Below are 22,610 nucleotides of genomic sequence, written 5' to 3' on the forward strand. Positions count from 1 at the left end.
AAGGTGACTGCGATGGTTTGGGCACATTTCAAGAATGGAAACAGCTAGGATGCCTTTCATGGCCTTGCATACAGAGACATGGAACAAGAAGCAGAGACTGAAGCGGCCAGGCTAGTTAAGAACCAACAACAGTGGAATTAATTCACTCGGCCCCATCATCGATGCTGCGCTGAGGGACGGGAATTTAGTAGTAGTATTGTAGCTAGTAGTCTAAATGTTCTTTCTAAGAATTACAGTAGCCCTTTAGCAGTAAAATCAAAACTAAAACGTATCCCTGGAATACAGTGAATGAAAGCAGAAGGACAGCACACGGCGCAGTCGATTCAATCTGTTAATTCCTCTTATGTGCAATAGTGAAAAGTTCTGGGGGAAATCTACCAGGATGAAAGTATCATTGATTTCATCACAGGTTCTCCAATTGTTTCAAGGAGTGGATTTGCAGCAATTTCAGGTGCCAGTTTGGAGGAGCTCCAGTTGGGCTCTGAGGAGTATTCAGTGAATGTGGGTATAACAGCTTTCAAGCCAGTACCAAGCACAGATTAGAAATGAATGAGGACATACGGTCGCCACTCCATAACACTGGAGCAGCTCAGAAGACGAGTGGACACCTGTGAGGTCTTCTTGGGGAAGAAAACGGAATTGAAGGATCTCCAAACAAATAGGAGATGCTCGGGTAAAATCACTGATCCCACACTTCCAGCAGGGAGCCACGCTTGAAGGGAGAGCAGGTCAGACAATGAGCGCTGCAATTTTGTAGGCCTAACTCCGACCCATGCTTCCTTTAAGCGCTGCTCCCCACTGAGGGAAGAAAAAATTGGCCAGAATTTTGAAGTTTCCGACCCGCCCGGGGTGGGCAGCGGTAGACCGCGGGAAGTCCGGGTTTCCCCACACGCTGTGGCGATTGCAGTCGGGCAGGTTAGTGTTTGTATGGGGCGGGCTGATGGTGGGCGAGCTTGGGGGACCAGGAGGAAGCACTCCTGCCCACAAGGATTGCTCCCCGAGGCGGTTCTCGCCTCGTTGCAGCTACCGGGAGTCTCGAGGCCCGGAATTCCCGACTGGCTGCAGTAAAATCTACAAAGCAGGTTAAAGCAGAGGCTTCAGGGCCTCGTTGCCACATTTAAAATGCCAGCCCGCCCCCCGTCCCACCTGAGTAAAAGCCTAAAGTGGGCGGGCTGGGGTCGGGATTTAGATTTTTAATACTTTAACTTCACCCTGCCTCCAACCCACCCATTTTTTCATATTAAAATTCCCTCCAGTGACTCTACATTACTGATTTGAATTTCTTAAAACAGAGAGACACATGACACTGAAAATAACCTCCAGACTTTCCTTCTTTAGAAAACCTTTTATAGTTCCTTGCACTTCCAAAATTATACTTCATAACTATCATTGAATATTCACTAACACGCAGGCGACATGCGGAAAGCATTTGATCTTCAGGACCACAAAATGTTGAAATTCATCACATAACACACTCCAAAAATGGTCTTCATACTAGGACTAAGCAAAACCTATGAAATCCTGGTGACAACCTTTCTTAGATAGTAAAGAGTATTCAATAACCCAAAGTTTATAAACATGTACATGAACTGCAGTTTAAATAGCCTTTCAAAGAGTTCCTGTAAGAAAATGCTATGCGGTGGTGCCCATTCATCGGGTGAGATTTTTAAGCTGGAGTTATACCGCTCTGAATGTGAATGGCCTGCTCATGTTCTAATGTTGCTAAGTTCCTATAACAACAAACTGGTGTGAGATAACCGTCTGGAGGCTGCCTCACAACTTTCGTGTGACTGGGGTCTCCTGAGTTATAGTGCCACTGATGTGCATCCAAACCACTTTGCATCAATGCAGAACTGGCAGCATAACTATACCCTTAAAGTGGCCCCAAATTTGGAGAACTGTGCACTGCTTCAGTGTTCAGCCTGCTGGAGCAGTAAGACTGTTCCTCCATTCAGTTTGTCAGCTTGAACCACGAGCCACGTTAAATCGCCACTGAAAGATCGGAGAACCAAGTAAAGTCTGTTTGCGTTTCCTGGTTTCTTCCTTTTACTTGATTTAAAATATGTTTTCGAGGCTCATAAAGAGAGAGATTTTATTTTGAACTGCTCAGGTGACTGTTGATGAGTCTTGACCAGTTTAAGGGTGCAAAAATTGTGATAATTATAAAAACAAACATGGTGCATTGACCAAATGAAATGACTGACTGTTTCAACGGCAGCTTTGTTGGTTTGGGTTAACAGAGTGGAAATCTTAAACACATTCTCCTATGTAACTGGAAACAGCATGTTCCCCCCCAAAAACACACACACAAAACATTGACTTTCATCTTTCCCCAAATCAACTCACCACTGTCAAAGGCAAAAAAAAGGAATTACCATTAAATTTAGTTTAATGTGGTGCAAATGTTAATCTTAACAGTACAATATACTGAAGATCATATTTGGGAGTATTAACAGTATTACCACTTGGAGTAATGTAGTCGATGCATCAAGAAACGAGGTTATCTTGGATCTTGTTCCATAGGGACTGCCTGCCTAAATCCTAAAGTAAGGCAACTGTTTTGGCTGACTCTAATCATAACAAAATCTGTGCTGCTGCCAATCCAAATTCTAAACCTCAAGTTTCAGTTTACTCTGTTTCTAAAATAAAGTTGGTGCTTATACTAAGCAAAATCCCCCAAAATACAGCTGTTCTTTCTACTAACTCTAACTGTAAAACAGGACTGGCGTCACTGCTAAACCAAAGCGAGGCTTAGTTTACGATAAACGTACAAATATTATCAGAGTACAAAAACCACTCATGCAACCTTTTCATAATGACAGTCCTTTATAAACTTGGCATCACTGCCTGTGGCTCAGTGGGTAAACACTCCGTGTGGTTCAGGACTGAGCCACACCTATCAGGAATGTCTCATCCTGGACAGAGTTAGATGAAGAACAGCCAATGCTTATGGTACCATACCCGAACATGAGTCATCGCCTTCAGGAGAGCATTTAAAGGGGAAACAGACGTAGCTAAGTCTGTACAGTCTTGTTACCTCAAAACATAAAATCATAACCACAACATTACTTCTAATTATGAATGCCCCACTTAAATCAAAGATATTTTTTAAAAGGCTCTATTTTCTTGAAAAAATTGTTGGGGAATCATAGAATCATAGGGGGAGAAATTCGGTATCGCCCCGTTTGGGGCGCAATTATCGGCCGGGTGCAAAGTTTAGTGCCTGGTGCTAATTATCGCCTCCGACTGCAAACTTGGCTTCCATCGCCCCTGGAGGTGATTTGAGCGCTAAATCAGGTGTTACACACCTATCTTAAGGCGCTAACGCCGAGGAGCGAGGCGTTACCTCAAAGCGCTGGCGAAGCTCATGTGATGTCAGTCAGCAATGGAACACAGACACACTGGCGCCGGCCAGTTCTTAAATGGGAGGGTTGATCTTGCTCTCCAGCCACACCCTGCTCATTGCAGCCTTGAATCTCGGCCTGGAGAGACCTGTACATCAATTCTGCTGGAAAGAACAATGGAGAGGCCCAGGGAAAGAGCTCAGAGTGCAGCCCCCATAGTCTCTTCTAAATCGATGCAAGGAAGGTCAAATCAAAATGAACCTGCAAAGTGCTGCTCAGTACCCAAAACTCCTTCACACAGCGTTGAATCTCTCCAGAAGTCTCTCTCAGAATGCGTGGTGCAAAAATGTTGCCGACAAAAAAAGGCAGGAAGCGGCCACCTTTAAATGGCGCTCCCCCAGTCCCTTCCCGACTTCAAAACGTTCCCCTCAACCTGTCGTTGCTAGTGGCAGGCAGAAAGGCAGGGGGCGCCACTCAATATCTGGTCCAGGGCGTTACCGGGGCGCTTGGCAACCGACTTTATCCCCCATAGAAACTTACAGCACAGAAGGAGGCCATTCAGCCCGTCGTGTCTGTGCTGGCTCTTTGAAAGAGCAGTTGTGCTTGGTCCCACCTCCCCCCCCACGCCTTTTGTCTGTAACCCTATAAGTTCCTCATCCTCAAGTACCTGTCCAACTCACTTTTTAAATTATTTATGGAATTAGCTTCCACTATCTTTTCAGGTAGAGCATTCCAGATCCCGACAACGCCCCGAGTGAAAAAATTTCAGGGAAGCTTTTTAATATCATATCAATAATTCATTATGTCATTTGAGAGTAATGTAGCCGGGAGCAAGCGGAAGCCAAGCGCAAACAGCAGAAGGAGCGCACGTCAACCCAAGCACCCCACCCACCCGCCCCTTCAACCACCATCTGCCCCACCTGTGACAGAGACTGTAGGTCCCGCATTGGACTCATCAGTCACCTGAGGACTCATTTTTAGTGTGGAAGCAAGTCATCCTCGGTTCCGAGGGACTGCCTAAGAAGAAGAAGAATTGTAAGAAGAATGGCATACAGCTCTTCCCCTTCCCAAAATATAAAAAAGCTTTACCAAACACTTTTTCTTCATGACGAGTGTGCTCCTTAAAAAAAAAAGACTTCTACTTATCTGATTTACTAGTAAAACCTCTGTGACACGGTCACACAACAGAGGTGACTGGCCCATCAGCCAGGATTACATGGAATTCAGGAGCTCAGAACCAGTTAAATTGACTCCAAAGCGGAATAATAATAATGCCAAACAGCTTATCTTGATTCATGTGGTCTTGACTCAGGGGAAGGTGCCTAAGATCTGATTTTAATTAGCACGCAGCTGCCTTAAGCTAGCCGACGCCACTAATACTGAATGCAAGATGCCAAACTAAGCCTGCTTCAAGCTGATTAGAACTGGGCCGGAGAGAGAGTTACGCTTCTGTCAGATGTTTTCCACGGAGTTGCCACAGTCAAAAATACAATTTCCGTAACTAATCGTGCACAATGAAATGAAAATGGCTATTTCCACGGAGTCGAGCAAACTGATACTGCCGCCCAGCAGCATGGCTTCCAAGCGAAACAAACAAGCCATACTAGGAAGGTGGGAAATTTCTTCTTCAGAAGACACCTTCGGAACTGCTCCCGCTTCGCGGACGTATCTTCACCAAAAGTGCAGCAGAAACACCGTTTAAGCGTGGAAGCAGCTCCGAGGAAATTTGTGCATGGTGGCAGCTCCTGTTTGCTTCAGAGCGTTACCATCGGAAGGAGGGCACTTGCAGATACTAATCCTGCTCAGACGAAACTGAGGGGAGAATTTTGCCAGCCCTGGGGAGGCGGGTTCGGAGGCGGGACTGCCGGGAAAATGGCAGAATCTGGGGGCGGGTACCCATCCCGCCCCCAACTTGCCTCCGTGCCATCTTCCCGGGAGGCGGGTACCCGACCCGCGCTGGGAGCTGCCTCCCCCCGAGGCGGGAAGGGGATTAGTGCCAATTAACTGCCTGTTAACAGGTAGTTAACTGGCAGTTTTTTTGAGAATCCCTATTTTCAGTCCTGAAGTGTGGGCTTCCTGACGGCTCTGAATCTCGCCAGGGTCAGCGAGGCGGGCCGTGGGTCTGCGGGGGTCGGAGGGGCCGAGATGTCGGGTGTGCAGCTGAGTGATGGGTGCATGTGTGCAGAGTTAAGTTATGAGGTGTGTTTAAAATGTTTTAATAAATTTTACTTACCTTTACTTCTTCCTGCAGGCTTCCTCCCTTCAGGTCTCTGGAGTCCCTCAGCTCACCGGCACAGAAAGCAGAATGGCCGCTGAAATGTCAAAAGCTGTAGCCTTCTGCCTTCTGCTCAGGAGAGATCTCTAACTGAGTCTGAGTGACAGGACTGAACTTAGAGGACAGACTGTCCGTGTTTGACAGCTTCGCAGAGCAGTGAAACGCTGACATTTCATCTGTCAAAGGCTCTTGACAGATGAAACGTCACTCGCTGAAGTCACCTGTAACCGGCTTTCCCTTAATTGGCCTGCTAAGCCCGCTGGGCGGGAATAACAAGGTCAATCAAGGGAAAATAGCGTGGGTTGGCCACAAGTCGATGGAGTCGGGACTAAAACCCAACAAGTGGGAGCCCCGCTTCCAAAGGCTCCCCATTGAGAAAATCCAGCCCCGAGGATCAGTTTGCCCGCTTATGACATTTTTTTTAAGGCGATCATATATAACTTTGTTGCAGACAGTTCCATCCAAAAACACATATTTATTGCACCGGAGTAATGCACTATTTACAATGCACAGTGGTTTATTAGATTCCCCCCCCAAAAATCCTGTACTATACATCGTGTAATTTATAAAAGATTCCTGCGTTGTACAGCTTATTTCCAGCTGGCCTCCGGTGAGAACACATTTCATTGCATTCGCTTGCTTTAAAATTGCGTCCAAAAACAAAAACAAAAATCAAGCATACATTCCAGCTCAACATCAGTTTTTAAATGGTATAGGTATTGGGCGCATAAAACACATATAGAGTGCTAAAAATTCAGGGGCGGCCGCCGCTCTTTCACCAGCTGGTGGCGAGTCCCGCAGCATCCTCCATTTTCCTAGGCTTGACAGCACTGCTGGTAAGATGCATCGCCCTGCAAATTCAAATGAGGGAGCGGTGACGTCACACGTCGACTTAACATCACCGCGGTGAACTTGGACCTTTGCGCCAAGTTCAGCGCTGGGTCCTAAGCTCGCCATGTAAACCCAGCGTGCAAGCAGACTCAGAGGTGCTGTCAGCACCTCTTAAAGGGACACACATATCTTTCAGGTAAGTTTGCATTTAAGCTTTTGGACTTTTTATTTTTATTTTACTGAAGTAATGGCTTGCTGCAATAGATGTTAAAAGATTTTTTTAAGTGTGTAAGGAGCGCTGCTGGATGCTTGCAAGGCCTCAGATGGTAAAGGAAGGCCTGTGAGAAGACAGAAAATGCTGGAAATACTTAGCAGGTCAGGCAATATCCGTCGAGAGAGAAACAAAGTACACATCTCTGGTCAAGATGCTGCCTGACCTGCTGTGTGTTTCCAGCATTTTATGCTGTCATTTTAGATTTACAGCATCCGCTCGCAGAGAGAAGAGGAAGATGCAGAAGAGGAAGAAGCAGAAGAGGAGGAAGCAGAAGGAAGGATGTAATGCAGACAGCCCCTTTCTGGCTAGGATGTCTGGGATATTTGCCTGCGGTCTCAGTGACCACAACTCCAATTCCCCTTTCAACATTAGTCCCACATCTTACCGTCCCCTCTGTTACAGACCATCACAGCATCCTCTTGGCCATGATGCTCAAATAAAAGCCACCACAAAGCAAACTTTCCAATCCAACTTTATACATTTATCCATCCAATATGATATCAAGAAATCAACTCATCACTCTTATGCATTCTCTTAGTGACTGTCTTGTGTGTGCCTTTGCCTATCCTACTGATAGCACGCAGGCTACCCCAGTGGCTGCAACATGGCTGTTGGAAGGCTGCTAACTTTCAGTGGGGGACACTGCAAATGGTCTTGCTCGTCAACCTTGAGGAGCTGATGGCTAGGAATGTCAAATCAAATGATGGTGTCTCTTCTTTTTCTTCACTGTCCTCTCCCTCTTCTTGGCCAACCAATGGTTGGGCAGGCTGCATTTCTTGGGTGTGTAAAATCAGGAGGGCACAAGGGTGGAGGTTTGGTGAGAGGAGGGCAGGAAAGCAAGGGTTGCATGCCAGAAGGAGGATAACGTATGAGGATACCAGCATCTTGTATCCTTTCTGCCCCGCCGCTGGCCAAGGGTTCAGCCAAGCCCCTGCCAAGAATGGCCTGCACCGTCTCCTCCAAGGGAGTGAGGTGAGGCTAAGAATGGGAGATGTGCCTCGTGATTGGTGCAGATTGTTGGTAGGTGAGTGATTGGCGGGGGGAGGGCAGAGTCATGCATTGAACAGCGTGTGAGGCTAGTGGTGCAGTTGGTAGGAGACAGCTTTTGAAGATGCATTCACTGACCTTGACCAGTGAGGCTATGGAGGTCGCTAGGAATTGAGGGAAATTAAAAGGGCACTGCATTAAAAGGACAATGCCTTCTGAACTAATAAAAAATGTAAATGAAATGAAAAAATTTCCGTTTTCAGCCCTTATTACTTTTAATAAAATACCTCCATGAATATCCCCATCCTCAATGATGGTGGAGCCCAGCACGTGAGTGCAAAAGACAAGGCTGAAGCATTTGCAACCATCTTCAGCCAGAAGTGTCAAGTGGATGATCCATATCATCCTCCTCCTGAGGTCCCCACCATCACAGAAGCAAGTCTTCAGCCAATTAGATTCAGTCCACCTGATATCAATAAACCGCTGAGCGCACTGGATACAGCAAAGGCTACGGGCCCCGACAACACCCGGCTGTCGTGCTGAAGACTTGTGCTCCAGAACTAGCCGCGCCTCTAGCCAAGCTTTCCAGTACAGCTACAACACTGGCATCTATCCGACAATGTGGAAAACTGCCCAGGTATGTCCTGTCCACAATAAGCAGGACAAATCCAATCCGGCCAATTGCCACCCCATCAGTCTACTCTCACTCATCAGCAAAGTGATGGAAGGTGTCATCGACAGTGCTATCAAGCAGCACTTACTCACCAATAACCTGCTCACTGATGCCCAGTTTGGGTTCCGCCAAGACCACTCAGCTCCAGACCTCATTACAGCCTTGGTCCAAACATGGACAAAGGAGCTGAATTCCAGAGGTGAGGTGAGAGTGACTGCCCTGGACATCAAGGCAGCATTTGACCAAGTCTGGCATCAAGGAGCCCAAGTAAAACTGAAGTCAATGGGAATCGGGGGAAAACTCTCCACTGGAGTCATACCTAGCACAAAGGAAGATGGTTGTGGTGGTTTGAGGTCGATCATCACAGCCCCAGGACATCGCTACAGGAGTTCCTCAGGGCAGTGTCCTAGGCCCAACCATCTTCAGCTGCTTCATCAATGACCTTCCCTCCAACATAAGGTCAGAAATGGGGATGTTCGCTGATGACTGCAGTGTTCAGTGCTATTGACAACTCCTCAGATAATGAAGCTGTCCATGCCCGCAGGCAACAAGACCTGGACGACATTCAGGCTTGGGCTGATAAGTGGCAGGTAACACTCGCGCCACAGAAGTGCCAGGCAATGACTATCTCCAACAAGTGAGAGTCTAACCACCGCCCCTTGACATTCAACGGCATTACCATCGCCGAATCCCCCACCATCAACATCCTGGGGGTCACCATTGACCAGAAACTTAACTGGACCAGCCACATAAATACTGTGGCAACAAGAGCAGGTCAGAGGCTAGGTATTCTGCGGCGAGTGTCTCACCTCCTGACTCCCCAAAACCTTTCCACCATCTACAAGGCACAAGTAAGGAGTGTGGTGGAATACTCTCTGACGTAAGAAAACTACTAGGCACTTGGTCTAAGTGTTAAACAAAGCTTTAATCAACTGTTTTACAACATGGAGGTCTAGTTGTGTCCTTCACTAGTTCCTGTTAAGAATGTCCTGCACAAGCTGGGCCCGTGCCCGAGTATTTATACTCTCCCTGGACAGCGCCACCCGTAGGCCGCTCAGTATTATTTTATAAGTCTTTCTTTCATGAATGACTGATTCATGTCACTCTCCACTTGCCTGGATGAGTGCAGCTCCAGCAATACTCAAGAAGCTTGACACCATCCAGGACAAAGCAGCCCGCTTGATTGGCACCCCATCCACCACCTTAAATAGTCAATCCCTCCACCACCTGCGCACCATGGCTGCAGTGCGTACCATCTACAAGATGAACTGCAACAACTTGCCGAGGCTTCTTCGGCAGCACCTCCCAAACCCACGACCTCTTCCACCTAGAAGGACAAGGGCAGCAGGTGCATGAGAACACCACCACCTCCAAGTTCCCCTCCAAGTCACACACCTCCTTGACTTGGAAGTATACCGCTGATCCTTCATCGTCGCTGGGTCAAAATCCTGGAACTCCCTCCCTAACAGCACTGTGGGAGTACCTTCACCACACGGACTGCAGCAGTTCAAGAAGGTGGCTCACCACCACCTTCTCAAGGGCAATTAGGGATGGGCAATAAATGCTGGCCTTGCCAGCGACGCCCACATCCCAGAACGAATTTAAAAAGGTTCACCCTCAGAAAGAAGTGGCACATCATCCACATTGCCACCTGATGCACTTCTAACAATCCTGGAATCATGCCTCTTAAAATGGCCGGGAGCTGAGTCCATGGAGGCCTGAATGGTGATATCCTGACTCGAATAGGATGGCTGTCACTGGGCCCGCAGTGTTCTCACAATTGTGTACCTCACATCACCTGAGATCATGATGCAGACACACATGTACCGCGACAGTAAGCAACATTTTGCAAAGGACTTATGTTCCTGCTATTGGTTGAACTCACAGTCCCTGCAAGTGCCTTTAGCATCTAACAGATCAAATTATGTTCTTCCTTTCGCGTTGTTTCGGTTTACAGTAGAAGATGATCTGTTTCTCTTAGTTGTACTAAGTCTGTCGAGAATACCTCCGAATTAGATGTTGCCAGACTATAGATTTTTAAATCTGACACTCCTCCCTATGGTCTTTGGTACAACTCTTTGCGATCCAAGGCCTTCCTCAGTCATGGCTTTGTGATTCTTCCTCCTCTTCCAAGATTGTAGTTACTTATATGATTACTTACTATTGTTCCAAGTTTAAGGACTGGGACATGGAAGAACCACCTGTGGAAATATAAGGACAAAATTTTGCTTCATTCATGTTGAAGTCTTCCAGAAAATGAAGGAACATATCGCAAGAATTTGCAAACATTTTGCACATCAAGGCCGACAGTGCTTAACTACAAAAGCAAACGATTGTGGGCCAAGTAAATTTACATATATCTTGAACAGCTTGCAGAAATACTACTGTAATGCACATTCTGCAGTTTTAGAAAAAAAATGAAAGTATGAATGGAATATGGGCTCATAAAATAATACAACACTCACCAGAATGACTGAAGTCTAGGAAGGTGTTGGGTCTCTGTTCCATCAGGTTGAATTTCTAGGCCACCCTTTGTTCTGCCCGTACTGAGTTTCTCCTTTGGCACTTTGTTGTGTTGCACACTAGCTCTTCTTTTATTAAAAGCACCCCCACCTCTAGCAATAGGTAACGTCATTGATGTGCTTTGGACAGTATTCAGGCAGTCAAGTACCTCGAGATATTTATTGAATTTCTTTTTGCAAAAAATACATCAACAAGCTTTTTGCCGTTTGCACCTAAAAGTAACATTTTCTTTTCAATTTACAAATTGTTCTACAACTACTTATACAGGCAACATGGAGAATTCTGTAGAAGCAGACTTTCTCAATTCTGATTGGAGGTCTTATTTTTCCACCAATCGAAGACCGTGTTGTCGTGGTGGGTGATTCCGCTGAGTGTGGATTTTTTCCCCTCAAAATTGGTCAAAGATCTACGAAGAATGCCCTTCCACCCACAACACAGACCCTTAAATGTCTTTGGTGTCCAAATGGTGATCAAGCAATAAACCTTTTAGTGCACCGCCTTAAGTTCCAGGCAAGTGCTTTACACAATGAATTCATTTTGGAGCCCAATCGACCAGTTATGTAGTACTTGTATACATGCTGTAGGAATGAAAGCTATTAAAAGGGACAGTCCCCCATAGTTTGTCTCATTTGCATGACAGTCATTTTCATTTGCATATGGAGGATAAACAAATGAGGCAGATGACAAGCTAAGATTTTTCTGACTCGGTCATGGATCCCTGCATAAAGAAAAGAAAATCAATTTGGAAAAGGAACTTGACTCTTGGTAGCTTCCTTTAATGTGCACACCTAGGGGGAAAAATTCAGTATCGCCCCGTCTGAGGCGCCATTATCGGCCGTGCGCAAAGTTTAGCGCCTGGCGCTAATTATCGCCTCCGACAGCAAACTTGGCTTTTATCGCCCCTGGAGGTGATTGGAGCGCTAAATCAGGTGCTTCACACCTGTCTTAAGGCGCAAAGGCCGAGGCGCTATCTCAGAGCGCTGGCGCAGCTCATGTGATGTCAGTCAGCAATGGAACACAGACACACTGGCGCCAGCCAGTTCTTAAAGGGGAGTTCTGACGAAAGGTCATCGACCTGAAACGTTACCTCTGTTTCTCTCTTCACAGATGCTGCTTGACCTGCTGAGTTTCTCCAGCAGTTTCTGTTTTTATCTTAAAGGGGAGGGTTGATTTTGCTCTCCATCCACATCCTGCTCATTGCAGCCTTGAATCTCGGCCTGGAGAGACCTGTACATCAAATCTGCTGGAAAGAACAATGGAGAGACCCAGGGAAAGAGCTCAGAGTGCAGCCCCCATAATCTCTTCTAAATCGATACAACGAAGGGCAAATCAAAATGAACCTGCAAAGTGCTGCTCAGTACCCAAAACTCCTTCACACAGCGTTGAATCTCTCCAGAAGTCTCTCTCTCTCTCTCTCTCTCTCTCAGAATGCATGGTGCAAAAAAAGGCAGGAAGCGGTCCCCTTTAAATAGCGCTCTCCCAGTCCCTTCCTGACTGCAAAACGCTCCCCTCAACCTGTCATTGCTAGCGGCAGGCAGTAAGGCAGGGGGCGCCACTCAATATCCGGACCAGGGCGCTACCGGGGCGTTGCGCACTTGACTGACGTCATGATCTGCCGGCGCAGGAGATCGTGGCGGTAGTGTTTAGCGCCGCCGCAAAATGTCTAGTTAATTTCGCGAGCGGTGCAAACATCGCCGCGCCCGGGCGCTAATTGCTTTGCGCCCCATTAGCGCCCTCTCAAGGCGCTAACGGGAGGCGCAAACCAACTGAATTTTTCCCCCCTACTGTCCAGCCCAAAGGATTCGAGCAATGTATTAATTTTTGCAGGAATTTTGAAAGGGGGACACAAAATAGATTTTAACTAGTAAATGAAGGTTCATTATACTTCTTGATGTATTTCACAGCCTGCCTAGGACAGTGAAAAAAAATATATGCCATCCATCATGTCTTACTTATAAAGATATTTCACAAAAAATGAAATAGGAGAAACAGAAATATCAAAGTATAAATGGCTGTCCTGTAATTGGCCTTTGGATAACACACTTTGGCCTTCTCTGCCACATTCAGTACTGGGACTATTTCACACCATTTTACTTTTCATTTGGAAATGCCAATATAAGCATGCTATCAGCAGACATCACAGTAGGTCTTCAGCGATACAAACCAATTATTCAGACAGCTTGACAAGAGTCTTGCATTGAATTCATAGCAGTACTGCTGTCACTGCATTAATGTTGAACTTCAAGGAGTATGCCAGAGGTCACAGTCACCTTAACTGGGTGTAACAGACTGTGAACTGCACCATCCAGCTACCATCTGTCATTGTTCCGCAACACCGCCTTGTAATCAGGGGCATTCAGTGCACACAGTCCATTGTCAATAAAACTGCTTTTCATCAGTCCTCAAAATACAAAGCTGCTTACAAACACTAAAACATATATAAATGCATGTCGAGCCTTATGAATACTGGCAGATTACACTGTGTTTCGAAGCTAAGTGCAGTGCAAGCCCATTACTGGAACGTGCTCTGGCACCAATTCATTCATATCTTCCTCGGGATTTGTTTGATATGAGCAATTGGAGAAAGTTGCACAATTACTCCTCACTGAAGGGCGGGGTTCGAATTAAGAGGCATTTACTTAAACAAAACTACAACACATCACTTCCTGAATTATTAATAGTTACAATGATTTGACGATAGCAAATATCTGTTCTGCATTTACTTCATGTTTGAAGGCTTACATCTACTTATCTGCAGTAATCGCACATACACGATTTGCTCCAGAGAAATGAAATAAGAGAAGTAGAAATATCAAAGTATAAATGGCTGTCCTGTAATTGGCCTTTGGATAACACACTTTGGCCTTCTCCTCTGCCACATTCAGTACTGGGACTATTTCACACCATTTTACTTTTCATTTGGAAATGCCAATATAAGCATGCTATCAGCAGACATCACAGTAGGTCTTCAAAGGTACAAACCAATTATTCAGATAGCTTGACAAGAGTCTAAAAGGGGGCCCAAATGACCTGCATTGTACCAGATGGAATTTATTTACATATAATTTGGACTGCAGCATTCAGTAACCATCCTGTTTTGTTTTTTGACTACAAGAAACCAGTCTTGTGTTGTTTAGGTAGGTCTCCATTAGTTCCATCTTCCATTACTTTTCCACAATCACTGTATTCTATCGAAGTTCATTGCTGTACAGGAAACTCTCGATTTACCGGCACCTAAATAACCGGAAATCTCGGTTAACCGGCAAAATTCAGGAGTAGGCTCAGGTAAGTTTTACTTCATATTAGTGGCCATTCCTCGATCTGTGGCTGTGCAATCGGGGTTCCTGCACATGTTGTTAAACAACAGGGACGCTTGGTCTGTGGCCAGGGTTCCTGCACATGTTGCTAAGCAACAGGGAAACCTGGATTTGTTGCTGCGTACGGAGCTCTCGTACCTTTTAACTATACCTCTCTGTAATCCGAACTTTTTGATAAACCGGCACCACGCCGGTCCCGTCGGTGCCGGATAAAAAAGAGTTTCCTGTATTATGGGAAGGTGTAGTTTGATGTGCTCATTAAAATAAGCAATGTCAATCCTGAGGAAAGGAACCATTTCTGTAACTGTAAGCATCAGGTACTCCCGGATCAGGTACAAGACAACCCAGATTTAGAATAAAGCTCTCTTTATTCAGATCCCACAACATGTCCTAAATATGTCCTTTTTAAGCAAGTAAAACCATTAAAAATTAATATGATCTGGTATAATGTAGCTTTCTATCAGCTTTCAGCACAACCCATTTCCTGTTCGCCTCCCTGTGAACCTGGATACACTGTCCCGTGTGTTAAATCCAATATAAAATGGGAGAGCAGGATGCCGTGGCCAATGCTTGTGTGCCACCAACAGGCAAGTTTAACGAGTGCCATTGATAGAAACCAAGGAGAAGATATTCTCATTGAGTCATAGGGGGAAACATTCGGTTGGTGGGCGCTCGGGCGCCAGGAACTTTGCGCCCGAGCGCGCCGGTTTTAGTGCCGCTCGCGAAATTGACCAGTCGTTTTGCGGCGGCACTAAACACTACTGCCACGATCTCCTGCGCCCGCAGATCGTGACGTCAGTCAAGCGTGCAACGCCCCAGTAGCACCCCAGACCGGATATTGAGTCACGCCCCCTGCCTTAGCACCTGCCGTTAGGAACGACAGGTAGAGGGGAACATTTTCAAGTCAGGAAGGGGCTGGGGGAGCGCTATTTAAAGGTGGGCGCTTCCTGTCTTTTCTTGTCGGCAAAATTTTTGGTTTTAATGCTGTCCTAAGGAGTTTTGGCCCTCAGTACCACTTTTGAGGTCCATAAGCACCGAGCTCTTTCCGTGGGCCTATCCGTTAGTGCTTCCAATACAATTGCTTTTGAGGTCTCTCCAAGCCGAGATTCAAGGCTGCAATGAGCAGGGTGTGGCTGGCCAGCAAGATGGCCCCTCCCCTTTAAGAACTGGATGGCGCCAGTCTGTCTGGATTCCATGGTAATTGGCATCGCCTGAGCTTCGGTAGCATTCTGAGGTAGCGCCTCGCTCCCTGACGTTTGCATTTTAAGAGAGGTGTGTAGCACCTAATTTAGCACTCAAATCACCTCCAGGGGCGATAGAGGTGAATTTTGCAGTCGGAGGTGATAATTAGCGCCAGGCGCTAAACTTTGCGCCTGGCCGATATTAGCGCCCCAAAATGGGCGATACTGAATTTTTCCCCCATAGAGTCATAACGGAAAAGAAGGAGGCCATTCAGCCCATCGAGTCTGTGCCGGCTCTCTGTAGAGCAATCCAGTCAGTCCCATTCCCCCACTCTATCCTCATAGCCCTGCAAGTTTATTTTCCTCAAGTGCCTATCCAGTCTCCCCTTGAAAAAACTGAGCGACTCCACTTCCACCATTTCCGTCGACAGCGAGTTCCAGATCATCACCTGGAATTCTGTCCATTAATGTAGCCAGGGCAGTGCATTAATCAAAGGAACAAAAGACTGGGAGGGATCATTTTCATGACTATTTTCTCCCTTGCATTACACATGGTCTTCAGGAAAGATGACAGAGTAGCGGTCTGTTCCCAAAACTCTCAGACTGTCTTTCTACAGTCACCTACCAGGAGATGTGTTAGAGGGAAATTCCTCTTGCCAATACTAATAGTGGAAAGAAATTTTAAAAAAAGAAACAGGCAAGCTTTTTAGCACCCCCGAAGTGCCTTAACAGCCCCAAAGAAATCAGAACCGTTAAAATCATAGAATCAAAGAATGATACAGCACAGAAGGAAGCCATTCAGCCCATCGTGCCTGTGTCGACTATTTGGTAGAGCTATCCAATTAGTCCCACTCCCCTGCTCTTTCCCCATAGCCCTGTACTTTTTTAACCTTCAAGCATTTATCCAATCCCCTTTTGAAAGTTACTGCTGAATTTGCTTCCATCACCCTTTCAGGCAGTGCATCCCAGATCACAACAACTCCCTGCATAAAGAAACATTTTCCTCATGTCACTTCTGGTTCTTTTGCCTAGCACCTTAAATTTGTGTCCTCTGCTTAATGACCCTTCTGCCACTGAAAACAGTTTCTCCTTATTTACTCTATCAAAACCATTCATGATTTTGAACACCTCGATCAAATCTCCTCTTAACCTTCCCTGCTCTAAGAAGAACAACCCCAGCTTCTCTAGTCTCTCCACATAACTGAAGTCGCTCATCCCATGTACCATTCTGGTAAATCTCCTCTACACCCTCTCTAAAGCCTTACTATCCTTTCTAAAGTGTGGTACCTGGAATTGAACACAATACTCCAGCTGAGGTCTAACCAGTGATTTACAAAGGTTTAGCAAAACTTCCTTGCTTTTGTACTCTATGGTCGAGATTTTCCGGGGGGGGGGGGGGGGGTGGCGGGGTGGTGGTCAGCAAGCACAATCAGTGGCGGGTCGAGTGGGAAAGTGTTTTTTTCCCCCAGCGGGTCGGGACCCCGCTGTGAACCCACTGCCACACGCCTTTCCTGGTGTCGGGTCTGTCAGCGCTGAGCAAACCCAGCAGGCAGCGGCGGGGGACCCAATTCAGGTAATTATGATCTTGTTTAGAGAGCATTAAGAATATATTTGCGCTCACCTTTTGATTTTACCAGCTCGCCCACGGAGTCCACGCTGATCGTGGACTACATCTGTCAAGCTGAGGCAGGAGTTCCAGTGGCCATTAAATCAGCTGTTGAGTTGACAGCTTCAAATGAACAGTAAAAGCTCCCACCTTACAGAGATATCTTCCCTCAGCCACAAGCTCTTCCTCACTGCATTTCCACAACAGATTCACCATGCTGCAAGTCTTTACACAAGTCTCCATCCAGTCTGACCTCATTTCCTCTCCCACCATTGACAGATCGCTTCTGTCATCTCTACTTCACCTGCCATCTATTCCATCAGCATGGGTGCCCTTTATACTCTCTCACCTTGGTCCTGAGAATCCCACCACGATCAGCCCTAACACCAGCAGCACCAGGCACACCAGCAGCACCAACAACACCACCAACCTTCTCCGCAATCAACTGATGCTGCACAGGACACAGGGCATCAGCACCCACCACATTGCTGCCTGGGAGGCCAGTGATGGCCTCACCATGGCCAGATTTACTACACTTGACGCTGTACACCCTGGTTCCCACATGATGCGCCAAGTTGGCACCACCCCACACCAACACCATAAAGCATCCCTACAATGCCCAAGCCATTCCTTTCACACTCATCACCATTACGGGGGTACCTTTATGTCTTACCATTCACTGCAACTCAAGTGGACACAAATCTGTTCAAGAATGCAAAGTGTTGAAAATAAAGATTTCAATGTTTGACACCACATTTACATAAATTTACATAAACATTGCATAAAACACCCAAGTGCCTACCCTTGTGTGTTGGTAGTTAGTATGTTTGCACTAGGATGAGGGTGAGTGTGAGGGGTGGCTAGTGAGATGGGGATGTGATAATGTAGATAGGGAGGGATGGGTGGAGGTGCAAGGTAAGTTGGTGTGAGTAAGGATGTGCAGGAGTAGGGTAGGGAAGGCAGAGTAATGGGGACGTGATGAGAGGCACAGCAGGATGAGGTTGAGGGGGGCTTTGTACTAACGTTTCCTGATCTAATGAGATCATTGATACGTTTGCGGCACTGCGCCCAGGTTCTCCTGACCACATCCCTGCTTGTGTCCTGTGCAATATGCAACCAAGCTGTGTTGATCTCCTGGGGAGGTCTCTTCCGCCCATGGGAAGGGAAGAGGACCTCCCTGCGTGCTCTGACTCTCTCCATAAGCATATGGAGGGAGTCATGGGAGAGCCTGGGTGCAGCCCTGTGCCTTTGTGCAGTGCTTGCCAATGTTTGCAGCATCACAATGCTGTAGAACACCGACAGCACAAATGTCAAATTAAAGTTGGCCACGGTCCCTTTAAGGAAACCAGCTGATGACACATCATCAAATGACATCACCAGACCCGCTTCCTCTAATTGGCTGGGAAATGCGAATGGGTGGGCTTAACAAGCCCAATCAAGGGAAAATCATTTTACAGAGCAGGCTGGAGCCAGCAGCGGAGTCGGGACCCGCCACCAACGTCACCCGCCACGGACCCGCCGAGGTCAGTAAAATCCTGGCCATTGTCTCTATTAATAAAGCCAAGGATCCCATCTGCTTTTTTAACAGCCTTCTCAACTTGTCCTACCACCTTTGAAGATTTGTGTACATACACCCCCAGGTCTCGGTTCCTGAACCCCCTTTAAAATTGTACCATTTAGTTTATATTGCCTCTCCTCATTCTTCCTACCAAAATGAATCACGCCACACTTCTTTGCATTAAATTTCATCTGCAATGTGTTTGCCAATTTCATCAGTCTGTCTATATCCTCCTGAAGTCTGTTACTATCCTCCTCATTGTTTACTACATTTCCAAGTTTTGTGTCATCTGCAAACTTTGAAATTATGCTCTGAATGTTCAACTGATGCAGAATTTAGGAATCATGGCAGCTCTCTGGATATCTGGCATTAACATGGTGTCTCCGGCTGACACTGCATAATGAATTCTGAATGACCATATGTATGCAGTTAATGGTGCCCTGTTACCATGGGAAGTTAACAATTGCTGCCTGGATGTTTTCTGGTAAGGCATGGTGCCGAACTGTACACGGCCTAGTGCAAGCCTCAGCGACACTCTGACTGCAGTGCTGCAGTGAGGAACAGCTCAATTCTGTCAGATCCCTGGTGGCAGCCTGGGAAAATGCTGAAGCATAAAGATTCAGGGCTGGGCCACTTTAACAGCAGGCAGCGCTGTGCCCACCCTGCCTTGCTCCTCCAGCATGGTTCACAAGATGGCACAAGTCAGTAGCCACCTCCCTAGATATGACGCATATGTCACGTGCGGTGATCTGCAGTCACATCCAGGTACCAGGAAACTCTTTTTTATCCGGCGCCGACAGGACCGGCGTGGCGCCGGTTTATCAAAAAGTCCGGATTACAGAGAGTTATAGTTAAAAGGTACGAGAGCTCCGTACACAGCAACAAATCCAGGCTTCCCTGTTGCTTAGCAACAGGTGCAAGAAGCCCGGCCACAGACCAAGCGTTCCTGTTGCTTAGCAACAAGTGCAGGAACCCCCGATTACACAGCCAAGAATCAAGAAACGGCCACTAATATGAAGAAAAACTTAACTGAACCTACTCCTGAATTTTGCCGGTTAACCGAGATTTCCGGTTGTTTGGGTGCTGGTAAATCGAGAGTTTCCTGTAACTGGTTCTGAGATGTCGTTGTCTGACGCCAGGGGCTATCAAGGTTCTATGGAGCCCGCTTCCCCTTCAGCCCTTTGCCTCCTGCACCTAAGCAATAAAATCAGACAACCATTTGCAAACCTGCTCATCCCACCAACTCAATAGCATTTGCTGCACTGTGGCTGTTGCAACTGCAGCTGAAACTGAGGGCAGGGAATGACTGGAACATTTTAGTATGTAAAAAACAGAGGGCAGTGATTCTGCAACAAATCGGGCTTAATGGGTCTGCTGCAGCAAAAAAAATAATCTTGTTAAAGATTTCTTATCCAATTTGGAGCCAGCAGAGAACTCGAACTCCCATGTGTAATGATGTTTGCTGCGATTACATTAAATTTAACTGTCCTGTGCATGGATTGTATCGACAGCAATGGGCACTAACCCAAAATCAGAGCAGAGATCAGGGCTCCTGGTCTGCATACGCTACCCTGCCTTATCACAGAATCTTACAGCACAGAAGGAGGTCATTCAGCCCATCGTGTCTGTGCCAGCTCTTTGAAACATAGAAACATAGAAGATAGGAGCAGGAGTAAGCCATTCGTCCCCTCAAGCCTGCTCCGCCATTCAATGCGATCATGGCTGATCATCCAAATTCAGTACCCAGTCCCTGCTTTCTCCCCATACCCCTTGATCCCTTTAGCCTTGAGAAATATATCCAACTCCTTCTTGAATATATTTAATGAAATGGCCTCTACTGCCTTCTGTGGTAGAGAATTCCACAGGTTCACCACTCTGGGTGAAGAAATTCCTCCTCATTTCTGTCCTAAATGGCCTACCCCTTATCCTTAGACTGTGACCCCTGGTTCTGGACTCCCCGACCATCGGAAACATCCTTCCAGCATCTAGTCTGTCTAGTCCTGTTAGAATTTTATAAGTTTCTATGAGATCCCCTCTCATTCTTCTAAACTCCAGCGAGTACAAGCCCAATCGATCCAATTTCTCCTCATATGTCATTCCTGCCATCCCAGGTATCAGCCTGGTGAATCTTCGCTGAGCTCCTTCCATGGCAAGAACATCCTTCCTCAGATAAGGCGACCAAAACTGCACACAATACTCAAGATATGGTCTCACCAAGGCCCTGTACAACTGCAGCAAGACATCCTTGTTCCTGTACTCAAACCCCCTCACTACGAAGGTCAACATACCATTTGCCTTCTTAACCGCCTGCTGCACCTGCATGCTTACCTTCAGCGACTGGTGCACAAGGACACCCAGGTCTCGTTGCACTTCCCCTTCTCCCAATCTATTGCCATTCAGATAATAATCTGCCTTCCTGTTTTTGACACCAAAGTGGATAACCTCACATTTATCCACATTATATTGCATCTGCCATGCTTCTGCCCAATCACCCAACCTGTTCAAATCATCCTGGAGTTTCTCGGCATCCTCCTCACAGCACACACGCCCACCCAGCTTTGTGTCGTCTGCAAATTTGGAGATATTACATCTAGTTCCCTTGTCTAGATCATTAATATATATTGTGAATAAGCTGGGGTCCAAGGACCGATCCCTGCAGTACCCCACTAGTCACTGCCTGCCACTCGGAAAAAGACCCGTTTATTCCAACTCTTTGCTTTCTGTCTGCCAACCAGTTCTCTATCAAAGTCAGTACCTTGCCCCCAATCCCATGTGCCTTAACTTTACACGCTAATCTCTTATGCGGGACCTTATCAAAAGCCTTCTAAAAGTCCAAATACACCACATCCACTGGTTCTCCCTTATCTATTTTACCAGTTACATCCTCAAAAAAAGAGCTATCCAATTAGTCCCACTCCCCCGCTCTTACCCTTGTTAATGCCAAGTAGCTTTTCACAGCAGTAAGCATTCCACTGAATGCGTAGTCATCTGACTGGTGATACCTCTCCAGTGCTTTGAGGTGCCTGCTGTACATGGACCATGTACAGCAGGCACCTCAAAGCACTGGAGAGGTACCACCAACGCTGCCTCCGCAAGATCCTGCAAATCCATTGGCAGGATAGGCGCACCAACGTCAGTGTTCTTGCTCAGGCCAACATCCCCAGCATCGAAGCTTTGACCACGCTCAATCAGCTCCGATGGACGGGTCACATTGTCCGCATGCCCGATACGAGACTCCCAAAACAAGCGCTCTACTCGGAACTCCAACACAGCAAGAGGGCCCCAGGTGGAAATGCTTCAAGGACACCCTCAAAGCCTCCTTGAAAAAGTGTAACATCCCCACCGACACCTGGGAATCCCTGGCCCGAGACTGCACAAAGTGGAGGAGAAGCATCCGGGAAGGCGCCAAACACCTCAAGTCTCTTTGCAGGGAGCAAGCGGAAGCCAAGCGCAGGCAGCGCAAGGAACGCACATCAACCCAAGCACCCCACCCACCCGCCCCTTCAACCACCGTCTGCCCCACCTGTGACAGAGACTGTAGGTCCCGCATTGGACTCATCAGTCACCTGAGAACTCATTTTTAGTGTGGAAGCAAGTCATTCTCAGTTCCGAGGGACTGCCTAAGAAGAAGAAGAGTCTCCTGCCATGACATCATGCAGTGTATATCAAACAAGGGCGAGCATAGCATGTCATCTTAGAGACAGAGATATCTGGATGTGAAAGACAGAAACAGGCTAGGAGAGGTCTTCATTGAGCCTGACCAGAAAAATAAAATAAAGATAACTATTATCTTGTCTTTTACAAAGAACCAAGAAAAGCATCTTAAGGCAGTCCTGTAATATGAAAAGTTACAACTGTTTGCTAGTTGAATAGCAGGTGAATACCAGTACTTAGGCCAAGAGCTGTGAGGGTGAGATGTATGTGAGTCATCTTGATCCCATAAGTCACTTGTCCATGTACCAGAGTTCAGCCTAGCACAACTGAATCCTCCATATAGTGTGCAAGAGACACAATTTTAATTTTCTTTCTCGGGATGAGGGC

The 22,610-nt window shown here is 46.8% G+C and overlaps 1 protein-coding gene across 5 annotated transcripts in view; it reads right to left on the reverse strand.

The window, feature by feature from the left end:
- The window catches only part of LOC147122628 (janus kinase and microtubule-interacting protein 1-like), a 546,134-nt gene that overhangs the window by 271,075 nt on the left and 252,449 nt on the right, over nt 1-22,610 (reverse strand). The window lies entirely within an intron of this gene.

This window comes from Somniosus microcephalus, chromosome 2 (assembly GCF_052327205.1).
Source record: "Somniosus microcephalus isolate GS21.2 chromosome 2, FLI_Smic_1.0, whole genome shotgun sequence".
Lineage (NCBI taxonomy): Eukaryota > Metazoa > Chordata > Chondrichthyes > Squaliformes > Somniosidae > Somniosus > Somniosus microcephalus.